This window comes from Aulostomus chinensis, chromosome 1 (assembly GCF_037954235.1).
Source record: "Aulostomus chinensis isolate RoL2024-O1b breed Wild chromosome 1, RoL_Achi_v1.0, whole genome shotgun sequence".
In the NCBI taxonomy this organism is placed as follows: domain Eukaryota; kingdom Metazoa; phylum Chordata; class Actinopteri; order Syngnathiformes; family Aulostomidae; genus Aulostomus; species Aulostomus chinensis.
Genome location: NC_141320.1, coordinates 35,607,547 through 35,614,406, shown reverse-complemented (window position 1 = coordinate 35,614,406; position 6,860 = coordinate 35,607,547). Strand labels below are relative to the sequence as shown.

The following is a 6,860-nucleotide window of genomic DNA, read 5'->3' as shown; positions in this document are numbered from 1 at the left end:
GAGGAGGAAAGGTTGTTCCAATTTAATGGAGCTTTAAATACAACCGGTCAAAGCAGGAGGCCGTCCCCACTGATCCTGGATCTGCTCGACGTTCCTGCCTGTTAAAAGGAAGGTGTTCATCACCACTGTTGCAGGATGTGCTGCTGATGGAGAATAGTTGGGTGTAGATTCATTGAAGCAGTTTGGTGCTGGACCTGCTCTACTAGTAAAGAGTCATGAGAGAACTTTGTTGTGATTTGGTTCTAACAAATAAAAATGATTTGACTTGATTTGGTGCCTCAGGAGGAGAAAATTTGGGCACAAAAGTTGGACAAGAGTGTTTGTGGAGGTTGTGGATCAAAGTTCTATTTATATCCAACACATAAAATCAAACAATGTGAAGCAGGCTAATGAACAATAAATCAAATATAAAAATGCTATATTTTAAGATCTAGAATATCTTGTGAATATCTGGAGCTTCATTCCAGCAGCAGACCTCCTCAGGTGATGACTTCATATTTGACATGTTTACCATTCAATGAGACTCATTGTCAGTCCATTGAAATCTACTGGTGTTCCTGGTGAGTTGATTTAACAACATGAGCTGACAGAATCTACGTTCAGGTAGGAACCACCACATCCAGGGGTCTGGACCTTTGAGCAGGCAGAGCCATCAAAGTAGCAGACTAAGCTAGCAGACGTTAGCATTGAGAAGAAACTGATACCTGAGTCTACTTTTGGGTCTGGTCAAGTGATGACACAATAATATGACATCATTGTCAGACTGACGCCTGCTCAACACTGACCAAACACTGCCCTATTGCATCGTGGGAAATTTCTGCTTGGCTTGTGTCCATCAACACACACAAAGAAATTTATCTCATGCTGCCGTGACGCAGATTCGAACCAGGGTTGCTGCGGCCACAACACAGAGTACTAACCACTATACGATCATGGCTTCCGCAACAGCAGTTTGAGCTTCTATGTCTTTGTCTCATTGAGTGTTGCGGCGAACAGCTGTTGAACAGCTGATGGGCGACTGCGGCGGCCCCTGATGCAGGAGACGGGCCAGGACCCGTTCAGAAGGTGGTGAATATTATTCTTGATGTTTTTAGGGCATGTTCCCACCCATCTTCACGTGGGTGACAAAAATGGATTTTTTGTAAAGATTTCGGCGCGAGTTCGGCCTGTCAAATCCTGACAGCCAGTTTGGTTGTGTTGTCTGCAGCGAGAGCGCGCCTGGCACGCTCAGCGGGAGCGAGTCCGATCATTATAAAGGTGGGTCAAACAATTTAGGTTGAGACGAAGGATGGCACGGGCAGAGCAGACGAAGGTCTTCATTCCACCCGCAGAGCTGTAGAGCATGGATCATGTCAAGGACTAAATGAGGGGAAAGAGAGCAGGAGAGCAGGGCAGAGACAAAGACAGAGAATGCTCTCATAAAACAAGGACTGTTCCGTCAATGGTAGAGCAGAGTGGCGCAGCGGAAGCGTGCTGGGCCCATAACCCAGAGGTCGATGGATCGAAACCATCCTCTGCTAGAAGAAGAAAAATAATATGAACCAGTGTCTTTAGAAATGCGTGTCTGTTAAAAAGAGGTTCATAAGAATTTTTTCTTCCTCCACAATCACCAACCATTGTGAGAGTTAACAACAGTCCACTTTCTGACTGAAGCAAAAGTAGACTTCAAAAGGTTTTTCTGATTCAACATAGCAGCTAAATTTCCATTTCCATTTCCTGAACAGGACAGGTTAAAAAAAAGGGAATGTCATGACTTCCTCTGTATGTTAGAATGTGAACAACTAAAAATGTTCATGCCCAGTTTTAAGTTAGAATTAAACTGAAAATACCAAAATCTCCCCTCTTCAATCCTTTCACTCAGTGTTGTAAACTGTTTCAAACAAATTCTACTGTTCAACAGTTCAAGTGTTTCTAATGAAGCTGAATGTTCTCCTCTACTTTCCTCAGTTGTGTTTCTTTCATGTCCTCCTGAGATCAAAGACAGAATTCCAGGTACAAATAAAGACACTATCAAAGCCCCCCTGATGACATCATCATCAATTCTGTCTTTGATCTGGAGGCTCTTGCTTTAATCTTGGCTTTGATCTGACTAATGTTTCCTGACAGGTTGCTGTTTCCACTCCAGAGCAACCAGTAGTTGATCCTATCAGACCAGTCTGATGAACGTAGCTTTTCACTGTCAGTGGAATCACTGGGAAAAGAAACTCCTCCTGTCAGATGAAGGCTTCACTGTGTTGAGGAGGGTTTGTTCAGATGATTCTAGAAGAATAAATCAAAACCTCATCATTGAACATGAACATTAATCACTGATGACTGTTTTAACTGAACCTACTGGATACTGTGGTGCCTGATGAGGAGACAACTTGGGTACAAAGTTGCAGAAGAGGGTTTTTGGAGAGGAGATTTAGATGAGATGGTTTCCAACACACACACAGAGTCCTACTGACTAACCCATGTTTTTCTTCACTTAAACCACCACTGGAGTATTGAAAGAGATTGCATGAGACACCATCAACTTACATTAAAAACCCCTGACTGCCTTTAATTCCCTCCTGGCTGCAGGAAATTAGACAGACTAGCCCACAGCGGGGCTGCACGGTGGTGCAGTGGTCAGCACTGTGCCTTCACAGCAAGAAGGTTCCGGGTTCGGGTCCTGGCTCGGGCGTGGGATCTTTCTGTGTGGAGTTTGCATGTTCTCCCCAGGCCTGCGTGGGTTCTCTCCAGGTACTCCGGCTTCCTCCCACTGTCCAAAGACATGGACATTAGGGGACGAGGCTGATTGATACTCTAAATTGACCGTAGGCGTGAGCGTGAATGGTTGTTCGTCTGTGTGTTGGACCTGCGATGGACTGGTGACCTGTCCAGGGTGAACCCCGCCTCTCGCCCGTAGATGCTGGGATAGGCTCCAGCCCCCCCCCCCCCGCGACCCTTACTAGTAAGGAATAAGCAGAAGATGACGATGGATGGCCCATAGAGTGGAGGTGAGACCACAACCATGCTCTACAATCAATATTTACATCAAACCAGCAACAACTTAACCTGACTAAATATATACATGATTCCAGACTACTACACCAACTCAATCATACATCCACATAATCATTCAATGAACCTCGCCTGTGATTGTACCCCCTCTCCCATCTGGGAGCAAAGGTTTGCACCTACAGCTCTTAAGGAGCTTCCTTGGGCCACTCTCCCCTTTTGGCTCAACCCCTTTAAGGAAACCACCAGGAAGAGGTGAGGACTGACGTGACGACGACGTGCCACATTTACATAAGACAAACTAGATCAACACTAAATACCAGGCCTTGCACAGTGATTCCCACTGACTGACACTGGGGTCTTCATTTTCCACAGGCAGGATGGCCGGTCCCCCTGTGCTTCCCAGGTCCCTCCCTGGAACACATGGCAGAGAAAAAGTTTCACTTGTTTGCTGATTCAATAAACCTGACCATTAACATGTGTGTGTGCCTCTAATTTACATAAACTGTTAATACCAAGACAAATGCTACCTTCAATTCATCATTTATGTCATGGAACCCTTGGTCTCCATTACATTGGTCAACCAGAGAAGCTTCAACTGGTGACGCTCATTCAACCATGCATGAAGGTCAACCTGCATCATCTGCTGTGCTCCTTAACAGGGGAATTAGCTCAAATGGTAGAGCGCTCGCTTAGCATGTGAGAGGTAGAGGGATCGATGCCCTCATTCTCCAGTATACTTTAACTTGTTCTGTTGATCAGAAGAGCTGCTGGGTGATGAATGCTGATGTTTGTCCACTGCTGTGATAAAGTGTCCCCTGTTACTAAGATGAGGATGAACACCTGCTCAGGTCAAAGCTGCAATGAAGTCAAGTCATCACCCTGTAAAGCACCAAATAACAAAAGTTACACTTTACAAGTAGAACAGGTCCAGTTCCACACTCTTTAAATGAATTTACACCCAACAATTCTTCATGAGCAAGCACATCCTAGCTTAGGCCCAACTTTTCTTGGCGCTCTCCCAGATGCTTGGGAGCTTCTGGGGGAGCGCTAGTTGGGCCTAAGCCAGGAGCTAAGCTAAGTTGGTCTGCACCAGCGAGTGAGGGTTGGCTAGCTCTTGCAGCTTTTGGTGCAGAGCCGCTGCAGGTCCAATTCAACATCGCTAAGCCTCACCTCCAACACAACAAGAAAACTATATTTAACACACTTATCAGTATCACTAAAGGAGGCAGAGGAGGAACAAAACATGTGGCACTCTGAGCAGGAGAGAGGAGGACAAGAGGGAGAAGCCATCGTTAGCTTAGCGTGTTTACAAGGCAGAAAGACTGTTGCTACAAAAATGATGGTCTTTTAAACTTCAGCCAAATAAAGCAAGTAGGTATTAATTTTTGGTGGGTAATTAGTCAACGAAATAAGGAATTAGCAGGGAGGATCACACTTTAGCTAACACAATGAAGCAAGGCTCTACGTTCAGCAACACAGAAAAAGGAGTTGAGGTCACACGCTTCCTGCAACCAGGGTCAAAAATCCAGGACAGACGAAGGTAGGACAACAAAGACAAAGACACAAGAAACAGAGATAATAACCATAAACTCCATAACAACCATAACAAATATAACCATACAGAACATATATAACAAATATAACAAGAAAAGCATTAAAAAATGTCACCTCTGGTCAAATACTCTGATTTGCATTTGTGTCTCTCAGCATTTTCATTTTCATGTTAAAGCCTCCAGAATGAGGGGAGGGGTCAGGGGCAGTTTTCTGTGTTGTCTGCAAACTGAATTACAGGAAACCTGAACTTCCACTGTCAATGTATCCAACTGATTCATCATTGTTTGATCTATACATAGATAACTTGTAGTTATTGCCCACACACTCACACACACACACACACACACACACACACACACACACACACACACACACACATACACACACACACATTTTGTGAAACAACTCAGGAGACATTAGGTGTTTTACTTCGAGGGATTCATTCATGATAAATGAGCATGGAGGAGACCCAGTAATCATCAACACAAGCGTCACATGAGCAGGTCACCACCCACTTTTATTGATTGGTTCTTGTAAGAATCACTCCTAACGCCATCAGGATGCCATTTTTTGTCCTGCCCTGTCTCAACTGTTGGAGCACAGCTACAGCCTGAACTCTGCCACTACCTTATCCCTCCCTAACAACCTCATCCAGACCCACTATCTGGACTAGCCTGACCCCCCTGACCCTCAGTCACTCGTAGCGCCTCCCACCGGAGGGAATAGGAGCATCGGTGAGCTCTGACTGTTGGGATGCACATCCATGTGATGGAAGAGCTGTTTTATACAGGGAATCATTTGACCTCTTGACCTGTGTGGGCAGGTACAGAGGGACGATTCCATCATGAACAATAATATTACGAAACAAATGGGTCTTTAGCTTCTTTCTGAAGGCGTCCTCAGCGTCCTCATGTCCAGTGGGAGAGCGTTCCAGAGTCTAGGAGCTGCAAACTGGAAGGTTCACTCTCCTTCAGTGAGGCTGAATCCCTGTGGTCAGTGAGGATAAGGGACCCCACAGGTATCACTAAAGTGCTTTAGACTGCAAAGCACTCAGCTAATCAAGCTGGGATCAACTGCTGTGGTGATCAAGGTATCATCATATAGAACAAACAAAGAAAACAAAGTTGAGGAAAAGCACACAAAGAAAAAACTATGAACATAAACAGAACATCTTCTACACCAGATGTCACACGGCTCAGTAGACCTCTGGTTTGACCCCTAGCAGGTCCAGTCTCCAGGGTGCCCCCATCATTCTGCTTTTCAGTTGCAGGATATGCAGCAGAATCCCGTCGCTCCTCTGCAGAAGAACATATGAGAGCGTCTGCTTGCTCTTCTCTGGCTGGACGAAGGGGAGAGTCTGCTTGCTCTTCTCTGGCTGGACGTAGGGGAGAGTCTGTTTGCTCTTCTCTGGCTGGACGTAGGGGAGAGTCTGCTTGCTCTTCTCTGGCTGGACGTAGGGGAGAGTCTGCTTTCTCTTCTCTGGCTGGACGTAGGGGAGAGTCTGCTTGCTCTTCTCTGGCTGGACGTAGGGGAGAGTCTGTTTGCTCTTCTCTGGCTGGACGTAGGGGAGAGTCTGCTTGCTCTTCTCTGGCTGGACGTAGGGGAGAGTCTGTTTGCTCTTCTCTGGCTGGACGTAGGGGAGAGTCTGCTTGCTCTTCAGAAGTTTGCTGGACCTTCACTTGAAGGTTATGATTTTCCTCTTTCAAACAGCTTTTTAAATCATGAAGATTTCCCAGGATTTCCCTCTGAGCACTGCTCCTTTTCTTCTTTTGTGTTCTCACTGCACATAGAAGACTCTGAACTTCACCGTTCAGACTGTCACTCTTTGTGGGGTCCTGGTCCTTCCTTGATTCAAGGTGGGCCAACTCTGCAGTGAAGGTCTCTGTCTCCTGAGATGCAGTAGAAACTCGTCTCCTCAAACATCCATTTTCTGCCTCTCTCTCCTCACTCTGGGACCTCAGCTGTTCAAGAGTCGCCTTCTTCTCAGTGAGTTCTTGTCTCATTTTGTTCTTCTCTGCTTGGATGGAGTTGAGCTCACACTTGAGGTCACACTTCTCCTTGTAAACCATCTTCACCTGAAGCTGAAGATTGTGGACTTGTGTGTTCAGGTCTCTGATCTGAGTCTGGTTCTCCTCCCTCACAGATTCAAGGTTGCCCACCATGGCAGACATGTTCTCTACCAGCTGATATGCAATAATCTTCTCTTGTCCAAGACTAGAAACCTGTCCCCACAAATTCTGGTTTTCTGTCCATCTCTTGTCACACAGAGACTGAAGCTGATCAAGTGCACTTTTCTTCTCTGTCAGGTCTTCCTCAAGACA

The 6,860-nt window shown here is 45.9% G+C and overlaps 1 non-coding gene across 1 annotated transcript; it reads left to right on the top strand.

Moving 5' to 3' along the window:
- Nucleotides 1-1,448: 1,448 nt before the first annotated feature.
- trnam-cau (transfer RNA methionine (anticodon CAU)) lies at nt 1,449-1,520 on the top strand. Its single transcript has one exon. It is a non-coding gene; the product is annotated as a tRNA-Met (tRNA).
- The last annotated feature ends 5,340 nt before the right edge of the window (nt 1,521-6,860 follow it).